The sequence below is a fragment of the Aedes albopictus genome, chromosome 2, assembly GCF_035046485.1.
Source record: "Aedes albopictus strain Foshan chromosome 2, AalbF5, whole genome shotgun sequence".
NCBI classification, from domain to species: Eukaryota; Metazoa; Arthropoda; class Insecta; order Diptera; family Culicidae; genus Aedes; species Aedes albopictus.
This window is the reverse complement of record NC_085137.1, coordinates 429,455,512-429,477,463: the sequence shown is the minus strand read 5'-3', so window position 1 is coordinate 429,477,463 and position 21,952 is coordinate 429,455,512. Positions and strand designations below refer to the sequence as shown.

General features: G+C 37.4%; 1 protein-coding gene and 1 non-coding gene across 2 annotated transcripts in view; one reads left to right on the top strand and one right to left on the bottom strand.

Annotated features, from left to right (window-relative positions):
* LOC109406566 (serine/threonine-protein kinase mig-15) overlaps positions 1-21,952 on the top strand; it is a gene marked incomplete in the record, with an annotated part of 267,320 nt that overhangs the window by 110,185 nt on the left and 135,183 nt on the right.
* Trnav-aac (transfer RNA valine (anticodon AAC)) lies at positions 21,576-21,648 on the bottom strand. Its single transcript has one exon. It is a non-coding gene; the product is annotated as a tRNA-Val (tRNA).

The following is a 21,952-nucleotide window of genomic DNA, read 5'->3' as shown; positions in this document are numbered from 1 at the left end:
ATTTTGTACTTACTTGGTTCTTAATAACTCGATAATAACTGATTCCCCAGTCAACCAGTGATCTTATATGATGTTGAATAAGATGTTAAAGTGGAGGCGATATGCGTACACTTTACATGCGCCTAAATGGAGGCATGTACGTATATGGCCTCCACTTTATCATCTTACAACATCTTATACGATTACTGGTTGTCTGGGTCAGTTACTTTATATTAAAAAAAAAAATGTCCTTGGTTTGTTCTTATAATGATAAAATTAGTTATTATTGAATTATTTTCCGGTACAAATTCAGTTATTATGTTTGTTCTTTAGGCTCTGATTATAATCATTACCAATTACCAACACACCAGTAACAAATTTTGCCATTCTGCTATTAATTTTTTATGGTAAAATTTGATCTACTTCTGTTATTTTCTTCTATCCGGAAACGATCGAGAAACTGAAGAAGCTTATCGAAAAAAAAAACTTCTTCAGGAAAATTTCAAAAAAAAAAAAACGCCGGAAAATCTGGGAAGGAACCACTGGAAGTAGATCCGGAAAATGATCTGGGTAGAATTAAGGGAGCAACTCTTTTTAGAAATTCATATTAAAGAATTCTGACATGGCTTCAAAAAAAAAACCTTTAACAAATTCAAGAAAGAACTCTGAAATGAGAAATCTTAGGAAGGATTATGCGAGAGAAACTGCGAAAGAATTTGAAGCTGTGCTTTAATGAGGCCGATGTTTTTCTCAGGGCAACTTTGCGCCTCAGAGCTACCCAATTGATACGCTTCCCCGAGCTTTTTCTGCAAGAATTTTCAGCTAAATATTTTCAGAAGCTTTTGTGATGAATACTTTTTGGCCATGCCCCTTGAACAAAACGGTTTATGAATCCTAACGATATAGAACACCGTATGTACCAAATGCATGGACGGAACTCTACATTTTTATCTTTAAAAAAATGTCCAATGTATGAGTTACTATGGGTAAAATGAACTTCGACACACGGGGCGCACGGGAGTAATCCGACACCCAAAACATTATTAAAGTACACTATGGAAAAACGTCATGACTTCATGATTCATTTTATCATAACGCATCCTTACCGTTACGTTTTAGAAAATTGTTGAACAAAAATGGCAAATTAGGTGATGGAATCATGAAGTGCCTAGTTAATAAGAACACAAGACGCTGCCCATAAACTATGTAGACTCGTTTTTGGACATCCGAATGCAATAACATCCGACATGTATTGCTTATTTATATTTTTTCCCACTAATTTACTGTTTTTAAATAGAAAGATACGAAAATAAACAACATTTCGTCTCTCACCGAAAAACACCGCCAAGGCACGCTATGTCCGATGGGAAGTATTATGAAAATATAATGTACCGTCGTGCGGGGTGTCATTGGGCCAAAGCGGGGTGACATTGGGCCACTATTCCGCACGTTTAGAATACGACGAGAATGCATATTGTGTGCTAAACTACTAGCATACAAAATTCTAAGATACTTAGCATCCACCGTCAGATTCTCTGACTTATATTGATTCCGTGGGATCGATGGACCAATGTCACCCTCTAGGCCCAATGTCACCCCGAACGACGGTACCTCAAATGTTATTCCCTAGGATCGTAGCTTTGGACCTCTAGCTTCAGAATCTGTGCGGTTTGAAATATTTCATCTTGGGTTTTTTTTATATTTTTTATTTTTTTTCCTATTTTTCCATACAAATATCGAAAAAAGTCATTTTAAGGTCAATTTCGTCCCATATAAAAATGTATGGGAAAAAACCAAAGATATATTTTTTTAAACCACACATTTTTTGAATCTAAAGTTCCGAAAATATGGTTCTAGCGAATAAGTTTTGAGGTACATTCACTTTTCATAATACTTCCCTTTAGACATAGCGTGCGAGGTGCTCTAACTAAGATGAAAAAATGACTTTCTGGCTTGCATTCCGTAACGTTTAACGACGATTTTATGACTCGGAGTCATGTTTACAGAAATCAGAGTCATGATTTCCTAACTCAGTCAGTGCTCTGGTTTTATGATTGAGCGTCATGATACAACGACTAAGCGACACGATATTTTGTTTCTGTAAACGAAGATATAGATAACGCATAACGCTTTTTGCAGTCACGACTTCTGGTCATGAAAGAGGGTCTAATTCGGCGCCAGTTACGCCTTTTTGATTTTTTTTCGCCGGATAAATCGTGATGCCCATCGTTCAGGTCATGATATCATGAACCAATAAGGTTTATAATTTCATGAGGGCTAGTTAAAGGCAAGTGTTGGCTCAATACGGCTGATTAAATGCTTATCAAAAATGGACACGTGAATATGTTCTCCCGCTGACTTTTATATCTCTTTCAATTTTTTCTTCTCACTCTCTTCATAAAAATGTCCATAAATGACGTAGCATATTAGGGGAGAGGGGAAAGTCGGGATGGTAACATAAGGCTGAATCTCAAAAGGTTGAATGCACAAAAGGTTGAATACGAAAGGCTGAAATTAATTAACTTACATAAGGTTGAAATTACAAAAGGCTGAAAATTGGAAAGGTTACGAAAATTCATAAATAAATTATAGCACTTCTTTCTTTTCTTGGCGTTATGCCCCAACTGAGATAAAGCCTGCTTCTCAGCTTTGGTATATCGTGTAACCAATTGGCACAAAGATACTCAATGCTAAAGAAGGTCCAGGAAATTTTCATAATGAAAAGTTCCTGATCCGAACGCAAATCGAACGCGTCATCCGCAGCATGGGTCTTAGTTTTGGAACTGAGCTTAGTGAAAGAACACAAAGAGGTTGATAATATTGACATTTTTAATCGTTTCTTTCAACACGAGCTGTTCGAGTCATGTTGTTTTGGTGATTGTTGTCATTACAGCTGCTAACAATATCATCAGAGATTCTCCCCTCTTTGAAATTTGCAATTCTTTTGAGAAATACTTTCATAGTAATATAGGCGTTCAATAGTGCATAGCATTACCACGGTGTCTGTAACAAAAAGGAATTATCGGAAAAAACAAAAACAGTAAAAAAAAGTAGTCAATAGTCATCTACCAAATGAAAGCCAAGAGTCCCCACTTTCAATTGAGGCTAAGAACGAAATATTCTATCGGGGGTCTAGAACAATTTTTATTTTTTTCGTGATTTCTAGAACAAATTTTCTTAAAATAACAATTTTTGGGTATTTTCTGCCCACAATTTATGTGGATAAATAACCCCCCATAGAACATTTAGCTCTTAGCCTCAATTGAAAGAGGGGACCCTTAGCTTTCATTTGGTTGGTAACTTGGGGATACTGATTTTTTTTAAATAATATTCTTCTACCAGAGACACCGTGTTATGACCAGTCGTAAAACTTTCCGATTCAGAACATAGTAACGGAAGCATGTTCTCCCAAAACGACTTAGTTTGGCCAACCACGAACGAGGGGACGGTAGTGTTCATCAAATTATTCCTTGAGGCTAGTGCGGTTTGAAAACAAGTCGAATCACTATTTCAGCCTTTTGATGCATTCAGTCTTTTGTAATTTCAGCCTTTCGTGTTTCAGCCATTTGTTATTTCAGCCTTTTGTACGTAACCCTTTGTAAACGATATATGTATTAATGTGTCTCAAATTTGAATAGGGAGCATCTTAGTAGAAATCTACTTCGTCATATGCGATAGTTCCCGTCCAACGTCCAACTAACCTTCATTCCCCATCCCTCAGTTGTCGCAAGGACATGGCCAGAACAGCTTCCATCCTTTGCACATTGGAGCAATACCATACTCGAAACCTTATCATAAGTGTAAAAACTCTAAATGAATCAATTGGGGTTTCCGTTGTGTTTTGGTCCAGTGTGGTTTGTAATCGTTTGATAGCTAAGCAGTGTCCGAATGTTTTGATTACGCTTATCAGAAGCACGCTAAGAAAAAGTTACTCTAAAATGAGTAAAATTCACACAAAACTGAGCTAAACTGGAACAGCTCAAAAAATGAGTAAATTGCATTTCTAGCGATAGCGCTGGCCCAAGTGCAAAAATCCAACCGATTTAAAAAAAAGACACTTCACCGTCTTCAGCCAGAGGCTGCACAGACTGAACATTACACTAACACGAGACAACGGACAACACACATAACACCCAGTGGTCCAATGGAGAATTTTCCGTTTGACGAAAAGTTTTCCCCGACTGGAGTGGGAATCGAACCCGCACTCCGAGGCTTACGAAACGCCTAGACGGCTGGCGCCGCTAACCGCACGGCCACGAAGCCCACAATATTCTTCACATCAGCAAGAATATTATACAGCTTAAACTGATGAGATTTTCGCACTTGGGCCAGCGCTATCGCTGGAAAAAAAATTTACTCAATTTTGAGTTGTCCCACTTTAGCTCAGTTTTGTGTGAATTTTCTGACCGTGAGAGGTTTAGCGAAGCTGAATTTTAACCGTTTTCTTTTATATTCCGGTGATACACTCATCGTGAATAAAATTTATTTTCAACCAATTCAACGATTCAGTTTTTTAAAGAAGGTTAGTGTTGTTATTATGTTTATTTTAAACCCAAACAAAATGGCGTTAAGTTTTCCATACAATATATTAAAAACAATGAAAAAAACTATTTGATGGAATACTTTACCGTAAACTCAAAATAAAATAACTTGACTTTCCGGCTGTTTTCGGGAAATCTTCTTTTAGTTTATAAAAAAAACTTTTGTTCCTCTTTCAAATGGAGAAAAAACCTTCCAGATGTTTCCGGTTTCAAAAGTTGCAACATGTGATAATTAGAGTTCATTTGGGCAGGAGCACCTATTTTGGGCACTTGCTTCTATAACTCAGTCAATTTCGAACCGATTGATTTGAATTTTTGAACATTGCTGTGCCTTTCTGATCGTGTCTCAAAAATCAAGTCAATCGGTTCAAAATTGACTGAGTTATAGCAGCAAGTGCCCATAATAGGTGCTCCTGCTCAAATGATCCCAGACCCTATATTATTATACAATATTGTTTGCCTAGAAACACAATTTGTCCCCTTCAATGTATTTTTGCTGAAAACAAGAGTTGAACAGCTTTCAAACAAAAAAAAAGTTTGAAATCGGTGAACTGATTCAAAAGCTGTGATTTTTTGAAAAAGTTTAGTTTTGATTGGATTTTTACAATCATAAAATTGGCCATCCTAATGACAAAATAAAAAATACGGATCTAATTATTTTCGATAAACTACAAAATCATCAAGTATCACGATGTTCAGAGACACACTACAACGATTTTTTTATGGAATGGTCGTATTATTAAAAAAAATCCTAATAAAGTCAGTTAGATTAGTTGTTTCTCACTGCTAGGTAATTTTATTGTTATAATATTAATTGAAAACTATGAAATACGTTTCATTACTAATTTGGGTGTCATTTGAAAATACATCAAATTAATTTTGATCAGTTATGATGTATTAGGTGCTCCACTGTGCATTGGAGCGTTGCGCCAATCTTGTCTTAGAGTCAGTGATTAGCCCCAAATCTCTGTGCTTTGGTAATGGACGGGGGAAGGACGCAACTCCCATAACAGCGGTCTTGGACTGTACCACCTACAAATTTATGCGACTTACTTAACGGTAATGCTAATGCTAAAATGTTGACAGTAAATAAGGTTTTCAGTATTCAAGCAATAATATACTTTTCAGAACATCCGATCTTGCCTTACTCGACTAGATGGGAAAAACAAAATAATTACAGGTTGTGTTATTTTGTTACAATGTTTTTTGTAACAACGATTTTTTTAAAACATGAACGATTAGTAAAAAAATTGTAGTTAAAATAACAAAAATTCTAACAAAACTCGTTCCAATAAAAACAAAACTGTATCAAGCTGAGATATAATCATAACAAGATTATATCAAATTTTGTTAGACTAAAGTTGCGAAATCGTAACAAAATTATAACAAGTTCTGTTATATATTTCTGAACAAATTTGTTACAATTTTTATTATAAATCTATTGGCTGGAGTGGCCAAATAACAAAAAAATTCCATCTGTTTTGCGACAACACAAAAAAATCTTATAAATAATATATAATATAAATATAAATCTTATAGAAATAATTTTGTTACAAAAAAATATAACAAAGACTGAAATAAACGTGTTGCAAAATTATGTTATAGGCAATTATATTACAATGCATATTATAACAAATGTTGTTATACATCTGTTTGAATAAATGAAACAAGTTTTATTATAATTTTGTTACTAAAATTATAACTAATGTTAATATAATGTGTGTAAAAAATAAATAAAATCTTGTTCTGTGCTTCTAGTCGGGTAGGGAGCGAGCATAAATGACGTAGTATTTTTTGGTCAATTTTTCTGACCCCCTCCTCCCCCTCAGCATATTTTCCTATACCTAATATATGGCTCGTCACACAATCCCAGACTTATCCGGTTTACGTCCTTCTTTGCTTCAGCTGAGGAATGAGGAAGGAAGGTTAGCTGGACGGGAACTAGCGCATATGACGAAGTAGATTTCTACTAAGATGCTCCCTAGTCAAATATGAGACACATCAGTACATACATCGTATACAAAAGATCTGAAGTATTTGCGTGTCTAAATTATTACGGTCTTCCAGTTGATCCATATTATAATTAGGATCGGTTGCAGTATTCAAAAGATATGCGATAAAAAAATAAAACAACCGAGTCTCAGCGATCATTCCTCTAACTAATTAATAGGAAACGCATCCAAACTTACCGCTAGGTAGCTCAACCAGATGTTTCTATTACGTTCAATTGTTTGAGCTTATACTTACCTTTGCGTAATCCCGGTATCTCTGATTCATCACCCATCGTTGCCGAATCGGTTGCCCCTTGTAGACAGACTCACAACAGAAGAGATGAAGATATCATTTTTGACGGTAATTATGTGCAAACAGAGAGATTCAGAGATAGGTGGCAGTACGCTGCTACAGCCGGCGTCACTTGATGGCTGAGAAGACGAGTGCTTACGATTGTTTTGCTTACGAGTGATGATTTTGAGGCCAGGTGGGTCATGAAGGGTCATAACATAATAGGTTATAAAATGTTTTTCTTTTTATCTTAGCGATGATCCGACTGGGTTTTCTGTCTGCTATGATCTTTTGTATTTCAATGGAAATCATGGGTTTTAGTGTTGTCGTAACCAGGGCGCAAAATTTTCGAGCAGACGAGTTGAAGTTCACCGTACGGCAATTTTCATTCACTTGCCTGCATATTCATATTCAGCTGCTCGATACTCGTTTGTCAACTGAATGAAAGGCAATGAATATTTGCAAACATCTTACAAAGTGTTTAATTGCTGATAAAATATTAACGTTTCGATTACATTTAACGGTGCTTTACACAGATCTTTCCCCATTTGATTGTTGTGGAGTGTTTTTGGAAGGAATCGTAGCCATAAACGTAGGTAATTATGAAGATGTTTCTCGATCGGCTTCATATTCAATGACTACGAATTGACTGACTGTGTGAAGAGGGAGAGCGAAAATGAATTTGATTGTTTTGAATATTCAGTGCATAATCATTCAAATTCGTGCTGTTTTCAGTCAATGACTATGAAAATTTTGCGCCCTGGTCGTAACTCAAGATTTTCGTGACAAAGCTACATACAACACCATTATTATAAATACTTTTTGTCTTATTCTTTAGAATCTTTTTACTGACTAAGTGAAGTATTACCATAATCAAATAGTGATACAACCAGAAAAATGTCAGCTTGTCCATCTGATTTGTAAGCTATGACTGTCACCAGTCACACCAAACAAGCATGCAAAGCAGGAATTAGACAACTCTATTTTCGGAATTCAAATTGACCACCAACATTGAAGTCAACGAGCACATCATAGCCAAAGTAAACATACAACAAAGTACATCGCCCGTCGCTGGATTATCGTCCATAATTAGTGTGTCTTCTGCCGTCTTTGTTGAGTCTTATTCGTCTGCATGCTTTGGCTAAGCGTACTCTTGATCGGTCATGGCATAAACCATGGCCAAGAAAGATATATGCAACTGTCATTTGTCAACTCAGTAGTGCACTCAGCAACCTACTGTTTCGAATTTCGTTAAGGTCTTTTCTACTTATATCCAAAGGTGTAGACATCTACCGAACACAAATCCTATCATAAGACCTTCCAACAAGCAAGCCCATACACAAACGGATGAGTGCGTCAATCCTGCCCAGCTCTAGTTCGGCGAATGACCCGTTAGTGACCCCACCATAGCGCGACAACGCAGAACGATACAAATTTAATTTGTTTGGATTTACTATTTCCCCGCGCGCGGACGCGTTGCGGTGCCATGCTTACATGTTAATTCAAAGCCGACATTCCCCTCTCGGAGTTGTTTACTTAACCGTGGTTTAACGCACCGAAGATCGAAGTAAATATTTTCCAAACAGACGATTTCATGGCTCTCTGCGGGTAAGTATAGGTACATACGAATGCTAAGCAGAGCAGTATCAGAAGTCGCACTACAAACGGGCGCGGAATCCGCGATGTATGGCAATGTTCAGCAATTCGAAACATAATTTCTCATTTATTTCCAAACAAAACAAATCATCAAAGGCGTGGCGAGCTGTTCGTAGTCGCGGGCTGTTGTATCGGGAAAGGCAGTGTCATTTCTAACGACGATCGCGACGCGATGATGACGGTGATGAGAAACAAAGTTAATTTCTACACCAGTGGTTCCCAAATGGTTCATACAGCTAATCTCTGTTTAAAATCCGGCAAATCAGTTTTTTTTTTTCTAGGCTAATTTTTCACACCAACAGTCTATACTGTGAGTTGAATATTTAAACCAAAAAGACAAGATAAGTTTAAGATCGAAAAATTAATACTTAGATAAAATATAAAATATTCTTGAATTTTAGGAACATTTTAAGATAATTTCCATGATAATTTCATATTGTACCTACCAGTTGAGAACCACTGCTGTTCTTGTTCTCCAGTTTCCTCCTATGACTAAGACTAAACACAGCCAGCTGTGTTCCGATTTTTCACTAATAAACTCGTTCCCACTGCAGCAGCAATTAGTCTTCAGATATCCGAACTCGTAGTTGCCTGACTTGACACGAAGACAATTTCATTTGCCACGCTCGAAACGGATGAGTAGCTGCATGGTCTCGGCGGCGCATAACAACGCACGCGCGGTTCACTTTCCTCGATCGAAGATTATGACTAAGTAGGTAACAGAACGCGGTTATACGCTGCTGCGGGCGGGCAGGTACAAGACAACAGTGGTGATTCTACCACGGTCAAAACGCCACCGCGCCCCTTCGAGCGAAGCGCGTGTGCAATGTGCATCCACCATCACACACGGTCCTTGCCGGCGATTTACACTCCCGTGCAAAAGTTTGGGGTCACCCCCTCAAAAACATGGAAATGTTTTTCGGTCATATCTCAATCATCTTTCATTTAATCCACTCGTTCTTAGGCTCTATCGAAAGATAAAGAGTTAGATTTGATTCGTAGGTACTTTTCACAAATTTCATATGAAATTTTTAGTACAAAAAGTTTACCTATACTTACATGTTTTTCCTAAAACTGTACGAAACATTGTTTTCCGTGTAATTCAAAATTAGGTCGTCCAAATTTTGAAATAAAAGTTGCATTAGAACCCTATTTCTATCCTCTTTGAGAGCCATTCATTAGATTTTAGCGGAAAAATTCATAACATAATTTAAATTATCGAGTTGGGTTTACAAGTCACCGTGCAAAAGTTTGGGGTCACCCCTTAGTATGCTGCATCGTGCAAAAGTTTGGGGTCACCTTTCAAATGAAGTCTGAGTCGGTTTTTTATTCAAATCGTCATTTTTTTTGGTGCAACTCCAATTCCTTCTATGATAGTTGAATGGCAAGACACAGAAATGGTTATGAAATGTTCATAAACTAAGTTCTAGACTAAGTTAAGGTAGAAATTGGTATATAAAATCCATACTAAATCAGCTAAGTTCGTTATATAAAGTGCGAAAGAGGATGGAAGTGAGATAAAAATGACTAATTCGTGAATTCTACCCTATATAACTGTAAGTGTTAAAACCACAAATACAGAATTTTCTCAAAAACCATTACAATGAATGTCGTTTCTCCGAATGTACTATTACATTCGAGATTTAGTGTTTTGGTGCAAAGCAAAGGGATAACTTTTTGATGAATATGCCATTTAAATTAAAATATGTAACATTCCTTAAACTTATGGATTTTGGGGTAATGGTATGTTTGTGGTTATAACACCCACAGTTATTAGGGCACAATTCACGAATCAGTCATTTTTATCTCACTTTCATCCTCTTTGGCACTTTATATAACGAACTTAGCTGATTTAGTATGGATTTTATATACCAATTTCTACCTTAACTTAGTCTAGAACTTAGTTTATGAACATTTCATAACCATTTCTGTGTCTTGCCATTCAACTATCATAGAAGGAATTGGAGTTGCGCCAAAAAAAATGACGATTTCAATAAAAATCTAACTCAGACTTCATTTGGAAGGTGACCCCAAACTTTTGCACGGTGACTTGTAAACCTAACTCGATAATTTAAATTATGTTATGAATTTTTCCGCTAAAATCTAGTGAATGGTTCTCAAAGAGGATAGAAATAGGGTTCTAATGCAACTTTAATTTTAAAATTTGGTCGACCCAATTTTGAATTACACGCAAAACAATTTTTCGTACAGATTTAGAAAAAAAAATGTAAGTTTAGATAAACTTTTTATACTAAAAATTTTATAGAAAATTTGTGAAAAGTACCTACGAATCAAATCTAACTCTTTATCTTTCGATAGAGTCTGAGAACGACTGGATTAAATGAAAGATGACTGAGATACAGGGGATAGACAAAATGATCGGGACAGGCAAAATTTTCCCTTCTCAAAAAATTTCAAATAGCTGTAACTTTTCGAAAAGTGCATCGAATATTCTCAAATTTTTACTGTAAGTTGATCAACTATTTGTGTAACAGTGGACAAAGTTTGAAAAAAATCGGGCCATACTGCACGAAGTTATAGGCATTTTAAAAAAAGGTAGAATTATCCGATAGTCAACTTTGAGCTGTTATATCTCCGGGTTCGATGAACCGAATGCAATGAAATTTTAACCATTTATGACTTATATAATGAGCTTTGAAAAACTTTTGACAAACTTAAAATTATTAACACGGAAGAAAATTATAACGATTAGATTATTTTTCTAACAAACCACCAAATTTTCTTAAATTTCAACATCGTTTCAAAATTCAATATGCTAATTATAGTTCATTTTAATTCCCTCTGATTGTCTTGAATACAGATATGTTTTAAAGGAAAGTAGCAACATAGGCGGCAATTCATTGAAAAAGTAATGGGATGCATATTAAAAATAGACCAATTTACTAAAAAATCATAAAATTAAATAAATCGCTATAACTTTTTCTCTTGTTAATAATTTCAAGTTGCGTCACACGTTTTTCAGAGCTTATTATATAAGTCATGAATGGACAAAATTTCATTGCATTCGTATCATTGAATCCGGAGATATAAAAGCTCAAAGTTGGCTATCGGATAATTCAACCTTTTTCTAAAATGCCTATAACTTCGTGCAGTATGGCCCGACCAATTTTAAATTTTGTCGACTGATACACAAATAGTTGATCAACTTACAGTAAAAATTTGAGAATATTCAATGCACTTTTCGAAAGGTTACAGCCATTTGAAATTTTTTTGAGAAGAGAAAATTTTGCCTGTCCCGATCATTTTGTCTATCCCCTGTATGACCGAAAAACATTTCTATGTTTTTGAGGGGGTGACCCCAAACTTTTGCACGGGAGTGTAGGTCTAATAAACCGTTAAGTTCATGATAGTGGGTTCAGCCCGGAGCAACCATATACCGGCAGTAAATGAAATGCAATGTAGGTTCTGATTTGAATATGGGAAAGTATCGCTTGCACGTGATGGAAATTAAAGTTTGAAGTTGATTTTTTGGTAATAACGTGTCGTGTATACGGGTACGTAGAACGGAGTCGACGAAACGATTGGTTCGACGAGGAGTGCAGAGCGGTTCTGGAGAAGGACGCAGCGCGGGCGGTAATGCTGCAGCATGGAACCCGACAGAATATAGAGCGATACAGACAGAAGCGGAAGCAGCAGACCCATCTCTTCCGGGAGAAAAAGCGCCGCCAGGAAGAAGAGGAATGCGTTGAAATGGAACTGCTGTGTCGTTCATGCTTACTCTTCAACATCGCTCTGGAAGGTGTGATGCGACGAGCCGGGCTCAAGAGCCGTGGAACGATTTTCACCAAATCCGGCCAATTTGTTTGTGTTGCGGATGATATGAATATTGTTGCTAGAGCAGTTGGAACGGTGGCAAAACTATAGACCCGCCTGAAACGTTAAGCAGCAAACTGGTGGTGAATGCCTCAAAAACAAAGTACTGGTAGGTGGGGCTGAGCGAGACAAGACAAGCCTTGGCAGCAATTTTACAATAGACGGGGATACTTTCGAGGTGGTAGAAGAATTCGTCTACCTCGATTCCTTGCTAACGTCTGACAATAACGTGAACCATGAAATACGAAGGCGCATTATCAGTGGAAGTCGTGCCTACTACGGGCTTCAGAAGGAGCTGCGGTAAAAAAAGGCGGGCGTGATCGAAGTTGGAGAGCTGCAGCTGCAAATCGAGTACACCCGATTTTTTTTTGTACGGGTCTGGTTTTTGATATAACTAAGTCAATTTTTAACCGATTCTCATGAAATTTTGTACACTGATAGTACTAACCGTGCCTACATGTGTACACAATTTCATGGAAATCGGTTGAAAATTGACTGAGTTATAGCGAAAACCAGACCCGTGCAAAAAAAGAATCGGGTGTATTATGGCGGCAAATTGGTGATTTAGTGTTATCATGAAATTTTTGTTGAACTAAATAAATGAAATGAAATGTTCAGCATTTAATTCGATTCGATGAACTGGTTTCCGAGATATAACAGTTCACAAATTGGTTGTTCAAAATATAGTGCTTTACGAGAACGGTTCTAGCTTCGCGAAAGATTGACAAATTTAGCTCAAATTTATACCAATGATGCACATATAGGGGGATTAGGGGCATAATGGACACCCTAAGCAAATGACTATGTTAGGCCTGTATAACAGACAAAAACTTAACATATTATCATTTGGCTTACCACTTCAACTTGTTTCCTAAGTATTTTAATCATTTACAGCAGGTAGAATGTCATTATTGTGAAGAAATAATGAATTGTAAACCGTGTGTTTTTTGGGGCTGGCAGGAAAGGTACGGGGCGAAATGGACACCCATCGGGGCATAATGGACACCCCTGCATATTTTGTGCTGTATCATTGATAACATCGACCAGTTAAGTAATTTTCCTACGGAGATCAATACCACAGATATAATACTCCATCTTAGACGAGTTTATCTCACATCCAAGTTAATTAAATAAATTTTAGGCTAAAATAATCAGATTGTTTTTTTTTTCAAGCTCTCTAAACGCCTAACAGTATGCAACGCGCGTACATTCATTCGTAATTGCCAGTGTTCATTTCGCCCAGAATCGATTACAACATTGAAATTGCTTTTTTGAGTAAGTTCTGATCAAAAATATAATACTTCATCAATTGCTAAATCTGCGTATACATGTAGATAAGCTAACAATACACTTGTTTGTATGGTGGACACACTCAAACACTCGTAATACCTTATTAGCTGCTGCTTCAAAATTATAAGAAACCCACCATATGAAAAACATACCTCAATTGGGTTTTTAAATTTTAAAAAATGTATTGGTTTTTTATTTTTATACGCACCTTTTTCTGAACCACTATGATTTTTTTCAGTTTGAATTTCAAAAATATTTTTTGAAATCACCTTTTGACAGCTGGGCAACTGCTTGACAGCTCCGTCCAGTACAAAATACGACGAGGGGTGATTCGACAAATTGCTCCCATACAAACTTCAAATTGAATTTAAAATAGGTTCCCGGGCACCAAAATTCATGAAAATTTGGATTTTGGCTAAGTTTGGCATGCAGATTCAGAATATGGGATTATCTCAACACCGCTTAAGAAGCCAATTTCTATGATATTTTGGTTATTTTAAAGGAATATAGATGGTACTTTTGAAAAATAGAACAATGACTTGTTCCTTTACACTTATGCATTTAATGTTTTACATAAAAGTCAACGGTTTCGGCAAAAACAGGGGTGTCCATTTCGCCCCGGGTGTCCATTATGCCCCTAATCCTCCTAATAGGTTGGAAAACAGTCAAAGTTTGAGTTGCCTATCCCAAACATTTTGGCTATCTCCTGTACTGTAGAATTCTTTGGGATATGTTTTAGGAGTTTAGTCTGTTATGAATTAATTCATTAAGAAAACAGGAGATTAGTCTGAGATCTAGGAATTCGATCCTGGGATTTCTCCAGGAACTCACGAAAAAAAAAACTCCTGACGGATTACTACAAGAAACTTCTGAAGGATCCAACATAAAACTCCTGGAGGATTGAACAATAAAGATGAACTAAGTGTACCAGTTAATTGGAGTGTTTAGTGGAAGATCACTAGTTACTGTTTCGAAGATGACCATTATGACCTGTACCCCTGGGCCCAGAGCTCGACCATCCACAACGGCGTCAACAGAACTCTTAGAGGAATATCAGAAAAAAATATCAAAAAATAACCTTGAAAAAAAATTCCCGTAGCAATTTTTGAAGAATAGGAGGCGCATCTTTAGGAATATCGGAAAAAAAAACTTGGAGAATCTCAATAGCAATTCTTTGGTGAACTTTAAAAGAATGCCCTTATGAAATCCCAGGATGGTTTTCTTGATAAATTCCGATTCCGGATGGAATTCCTGAGAGAACCCCCGAAGAAACTCCAAAAGGAATTTGAAAAGAAACATCTCAGGTAACAATTTGATGCTGAATAATCGGTTTTCAAACCATTTTAAAAGCAGCCTTCATTTGAACAAAAGCTGAGCACAAGATGTACAATCCTTTATTCTGTCCCTGAACATCTAATTTTGGTGATTATATCCAACCTTAAGCTGGTTTGAGGTTCATAGAAAGGCTGATTTAACCCTTTGGAGACGGATGGGTCACATTAGCCCAGCCGTCAAAACCGACCTTTACAAGCGTGTTCTAGACCAGCGAGGTTGCATCAAGGAAGGCGAAAATGCCATCTGCCAAAGAATTAAGGATTAATATGCGCTTAGTCAGTAATCAATTAAATTTATTAAATTTAATTAAAAATTTAAAAAACATTTTTCAAACTTATTTTTACCATTAGCGGCTTTCCATTTCCAGAAGAGACGCTTCGGAATGTATAATCTATGGGAAAACTGGGAATTGAACTCGGAAGTGTGATTTTGGAGGCAAAGTGAAAAAGCCGCTTTTTTCATTCGGGCCGCAACGTCATCGTCGCCGATTTGGCTGTGCTCATCTTCGTACGGGACTGTTGCTTCCAGCAACGATTGAAACAGTTTCCGTAATTTTTGAATATGTTTATTTTGATGACGATATTATAAATTTCCTGAAATTCATATGAAGCGTTAATTACATGTTTACTTTTACAGGTTACGTTTGAAGTTTGAACACTCACGTTTGTGGGTTTCTATGAATTCGTACCCGGAGTGTTTCGTGGGAGGACAATGCTTTCGAGCGACCTACTATTAACAATCAAAATTGTTGAATAATTCATTTAAATTTGTACAATTTAGTGTTACCTTCACCGATTTTTCTACACAATAAAACACTTCGAAAGGACTCCTGCCTTCTCGGTATATCCTACAGCTGCACATCGAAAATATGATATTAGCACAATCTTCTAATAATATTATCTTAATCCTTACCAAAATGCAACTAACCTTCGCAATAATAATTCAGTAATATCGTAGGTTTGTATACAAATAGTTAATTTTAGTTTTTAGGAAATTTTATAATAATTCTTCACGAGCAATTAATAACTCTCTTCAGCACCATGAGTCAGCAGCTTTTGACATTCCACCGATTCCTTTATCCCTTAATCTGTCAGAGACAAATGTCAGGGCTTGTCAAAGTAGCTGGAATGGAAGGTGCTGCGATTGCGCACAGTGGGCGCAATCAACAGGGACGGTTTAGTGTGATTTTGGAGGCAAAGTTAAGAGGCCGCTTTTTTCTTTCGGACCGGCCGCGTCGACGTCGTCGTCAATTTGAATGTGCACATCGTCGTACCCGTGTGTAGTTGTAGCGGTTCAGTGTGATTTCGGAGAAGAGGCTAGTTAGTGGAAGATGCTGCAGCACATACGCACTGGACACTTCGAAGGGTGTTTATTGGTGGGCTCGTTCCATTTTATTATAATAATTAATGCTAAAGGATGTATACAGTTCTGCTCTGGTTTTTGTGTATTCATCTAACAAATATTGAAAAGTTCGTCACGTCATGTGTCGGCGCTAGTTCCCAATGCACATTGAGTTGATAATAAATATGTTTCTGTCATTTTTTGCACTTACACAAAAGTTTGAATGGTTCGTCATCTTCGGTGTCGACATTTGTAATATTCTAGTCAAAATGAATAAATGTTTTGACTCAAGTAAAGGTTGCATGAATCACATCACTTACCAAAGTGAATCCAAATCATGTGACTCTCCTCCTCCCCACTAACAAAAATTCCTTCCCGTGACAGTCGTGGAGAAGATGAGGTGATCTCGGTTTCTAGTAGCAACGTACGTCACACTAACATTCCTTTCCTTCCTCGATGACCGTGAGGACGTGGTGGGCGCCGTTATTGGCTAATAAAGTTTGGAAATCTCGAGCTGTGCACATTGAGAGCGGTAGTTACTCTCAAGCTCCGTTTGTTGGTTCCTTGTGCAATTTCGATTGTTCTGGTCAATCACGGAGTAGCAACTACGAATTGTACGGTCATCTATGCTCATGCTCATGCTCATGCTCAAACAGCTAGAGCACAATCCTAGCTTTGTTCTGCATGTAAAGAAGTTTAGCTAAACGCGGTTTGAAAGGAAAAGGCGAAAACGGGAAAGACAGAAAATTGTGTCGTCGTTGTGCTCGAGTACTAGCGCTTTCGCGCTTGGAAATTGTTTTGAGAAAGAAGACTACAGGAAAAAAAATGTTTTGACATTTTTTTTTTCGAGCAGTTTGAATTTGCCTGCGCCTGCGATGTTCGTGTGGAAAAATGTCAAACGTTAAGCCAGTAACCATTTTTCCAGTACTTTTCCCATCACTGTTCAGGGTTGTTCTATGGGGTCCCAGACCGTTCAAAAGGCATTCCAGGGATATATGGGGTTTCTGGGATATATCCCTGGTATAACCTAAAACCTTCAAACACACATAGAAACCCCTCAGAAAATTCCCTGGAACTTCCTTGAAAGCTCCCTAAATTCCACATGAACATCCCGGAAATCCCGCCAGAATTCTGAATTCTCGTGGGTGTTTTGAAGAAAGAATTATAACAGTTTACATAACTGAACCAAAAATTGCTAAAAATCGAGGAGTCGGCAGAAATCCATGTAACCGTAATTTAATGGGGTCCATCATTTGAGCAATCAAATGAATTTTGTTCATTTTAACAAGGATTTTCATAAAATTACACCTCTAACATTTTTAAAGACAAAGTGTTAATAGTGAACCGGTGTCAGCGAGAATTACTCTGCAGTCAAAGCATGTCATAGCCTCTATATTTTAGTGCCTTAAAGTTGTATATCTTCTGACAGATAGAAAGAAAGTCAAAAGACTCAATAATATCCTATAAGGATACTGAGTTTGTATTTAAGCATTCCGTTATTTTTTTTTTGAAGAGTGACCAGGTGGAACTGCAGGACAGCTAATAGCAAAGCCTGGACCCTTTCCCAACTTTCCCCCTACTAGGACCAATACTCACGATGGACTAGACGATGTCGTCAACTTGAGCAAAGTGTGTAGTAATTAGTATTGGGTCGTAGTAGTTTTTAAAATTACTGTGTTTTAACTATTCCCATTGCACTAGTGTTTTGACCGAATGGAAGCTCCAAAGATGGTTTGATAATTGAACAATATTTCAATGATCGAAAATCTCCGAGGTCACTACACAACATTCAGAGATAAAAAAGGCTGTCTATGTTAACGCCTTCAAAGTACTATTCCTGAGAAATATAACAAAGAGCAAAAAAAAAATATGCCATAGCTAATTTTTAAAGATTTGATATTCCTGAAAATTATTCGGAGACAGCTACCAGAGCTAGCGTTTTTAGCCGATATGGACAACTAGTTTTTCTGACAGCTTCCCCTAACAATAATCAAACAATATCCTAAGTTATTTTATAATACATTCTGAGAATTATTTCAAGCTGATTACCAATGGTGTCAATAACCGATGTTGGTCATTGACAGCACCTGTATCATCCCCAAATAACTTTCATGTTAGTGTTAGATAACACTTTTTGAGCTTTCATTCGATGTTGTAGTGAAATCAATCAAACCCTTTATGTCAAAATATAGTCTATGATGTGTCAAATTGTGTTCCTAATTTCGCTAGTCGTCTTCTTCATATCTGTGATCATCTCAGTCCGAAGTATCAATGTCAATGTCAACCGTCCTAAGTCCTAAAGAAACATGTAACTAAATTCTTGCTTTTTTTGGTCAGTGTTATAATACCGTCTAAGATATAAAAACAAAAAAGTTAAATCAGCTAAATGTTGTGTCAAAAACAAAAATGATAAACATTATTTGTGAATATATTCATCCCTATAAAACCTATAAAAATAAGAAATACAAATATAAACTTATTTCTAAAATCAACAGTTTTATCTTTATCTTATCAGTCCTTAGTTTTCTAATGGTAATGTATTTAATTGTTAACAAAACCTAATCTATAAAGCTATAAGTCAACTTATCCTAGCGTCCCCTGTCCTGAGTACTTTCGAATTCAAGTGATGAATGATGAGTGTAACGTAGAGACCTCCCTTACCCGCTCTTGCGTTACGTTAAATTTTAACAATTATTGTTAAATTTGAAAAAAAAAATCAAAGAATGCAAAGATTAGGTCTATGCAAGCTGAATTATAACTTGTCTTTGACTTGTGATAAATGCACAACGGATACTCCTTTGGTTCCCATTAGCACTTACGGCCGATTCCTTCACTTGCGCTCAACTCGTAAACCAGATATATCTATCTCAAAGTCCAAGCGGTGGTGAATAAACTGGCGCTAAAGTGCTAATGGGTTAAGCCCTCCCATCGCGTCAAGATTGCATATCCAGGGGGAGGGAGTTTGTATTTAAACATTCTGTTCTTATCAAATCATACACACTGGGATAAATCAATCCCAAAGATAGAAAAAAAGTTTAATTTCTTGAAAGGAATTTTCCCCTCGCATTCAAAATGAAATTTTCTCAAAAAAAATATTGATGACTGATTTATGTACGGGCAACATCCCCGTATAATATTAATATGTATGAATATGGCCAATGTACTAATATTTTTTTTTCTCTACTTTCAGGTATGATGCGTTGGAACCCAATCTCAGCTGTTAGGTATTACTTATTATCAGTGGCATACGCGGGACCGCGCATAACTCGAGAACGGAATAGGGGAAATTACCTATTCTCGGCCGTTTTGTTCTCTTCGTCTTTGGGGGTTTTTCGAAACCTATTGACCTCAGAGTTGGTCTCGAATCCTTCCCAACTAAGCTGAATCATATTGCCAAGTTTCAGGCAATTTGGCTGAGAAAAAAAAAACCCATGACGAAGAGAACAAACCTGCCGATAATACCCATTGTCACCCTATTTGTTTTTTTTTTTCGTTTGTTAGTCATTTTGAATGAGGTCTTCGAACGTCAAAAATCTCAGAAGGCAATACAAAGTTTGCCGGGGATAGCAACTTTATTAAAAAAAGCTTCAATTGTTGATGTTTAAGTTGATCAAACCTTTCCGCAGAAACCATAGCCAATTGAGAAGAGAACCCTATAAAAAAATTGTTTCGAAATATGCACTCTGAATTTTGGCACATGAGTATTTCCAAAAATTGTGAAAATAGTGGATTTTTTCCACAAATTGTACTCAGTGATTAATCTTGCTTTGTTTACATTTATTGCATACGTTTTGTTGTATTGTTTGACTATATTCTAACTGCAGAACATTAATATTAGTTTAATGCTGGATTGTCCGTTTATCTGCTATTGCCAAATAGGAAATCACTATAGCCATAACTAATTCAAATGAATAATGCACCCTAAGGATACATGAAAACCTAATCGATAATTATTTCCTACTGTATAGAAGCTCTACTAAACAACAAAACACTGCATGGCATTTCCTACTATTAGTCGCCTCAGCAGCAGGTCCTTATTAAAATTGACCCCGTCAATTCAATCGCCAATAAATCTTCCTTATAGGCTGAAGTTAATTGCGTGCAGCTTCTCAATACTGAGGATGCACTTCTGATGCAATCAAACTTGACTAGAATGACTTGTTGAAATCCTAACACTTCCACTTGCAACGATTTCTTAGCATCAACAAAACTGCCTCCCCGGGGAGATTCGATCGGATGTAGCTATAGCCACTAACTCTAGATTGCGGTAGCCACAACACAAAGATCAAAATTGTGCTGAGTTGTTTTGTCTCCTTGCTCACCGCCACGCGCGCCGCACTAAGATGGAATTTGTTTTCGTCGTTTTTTTTATCTCCCCCAGCGAATCGCGAGGAATGCCACACTGGCAGTGCACTGGCCCCCAGCATCCATCCATGCTGTACACCTCCACGGATATCTAACAAGCCCGAGTGATCTGATCTGAGTCATCACTTTACCGTGGAGTTAGACTGTGACAGAGCATAAAGGAAGGCAGTGGAGAAAATGTGCTTGCAACTGCAACAGCAGGCAGGTGCAGTTGCACGTCACTTCTCATCTGCTGAACTCGCTAAGCTAAGTTAGTTACATGCTGCCTACCCTACTAGTAGACATGACTGAGTCACCCAGCATAGCAGCGTTGTCGTTGTTGTCGTTCTGCCGCCGCTGACCCATAGAATCAGTGATTAATTGGACGACGAAATAGTTTTTCAAACAAGCACATTCTATGGAGCAATTTAGACAATTTATCTTTGCCGGTCGGTGTGACGAATGTGTCGCAATGGGTGAAAAGTTGAATTGCGCATGAAGTGTCACAGGGGTTTTTTTTACAAGAAAAAGGAGAAATAAAGATTTTTATGAACTTTCATTCATCTTTTTACACCAGATTTCCATTGAATACATAGGTATTTGTTATTACCAAGAAACAGTGAAAACACGTCCCACCCGTTCAATGCCTCTGAAGAAAAAAGCGCCGACTGAGAAGGAGTTAAATTTTTAATACATTCAGTGCGCCATCCCCTGCCCTTGTTTCTTAAAATATTTGTTTCTGCCTACCCCCGAAAGACTACCCCACTGCTGGCGATGTTGACCTGTGTTGCAGTTGCAGCAGCACTATAGGCACTAGTTCAGTCTAGACGAATAAATTTTCGTCGAAAACCAGTAAAACTCCGCAAAACTATTCCCCCCTATTGCAGTGCAGATAGCAATAAAGTTTGTTTTGATGAGACTTCTTACTTTTAAAACGATTCCAAATAAAGCTACGAGAAAAAAAAAAGAATCTGTTTCCGCCCGGGATCGAACCGGGGGCCTTCCGCGTGTTAGGCGGATGTGATAACCACTACACCACGGAAACAGCGATGGTAGAGGTGCACTAAAAATCGAACAAAATTCAAACACTCTCGCGCTGCTAGCTCGGGCCACGGAGCTTTTTATTTTAGGATTTTCTTCAGCAGCCTAGCTCAAATTGCACACCAATCTATCAGCTGCCGGCGCAAGGCCACCGCCGGCCGTAGCTTTCGTGCTATTCGAGAGGCTCGCCTGGTCGGCCGCCGCGGCGGTCGGTCGAGACCTATGCATGTTGTCATGTTTCTCGGAGTGTTTGCAGGTCTGTTTCGGTTGTGCGAGAGCATTCAGTTTATTATGGGGTGGGGTCTGAA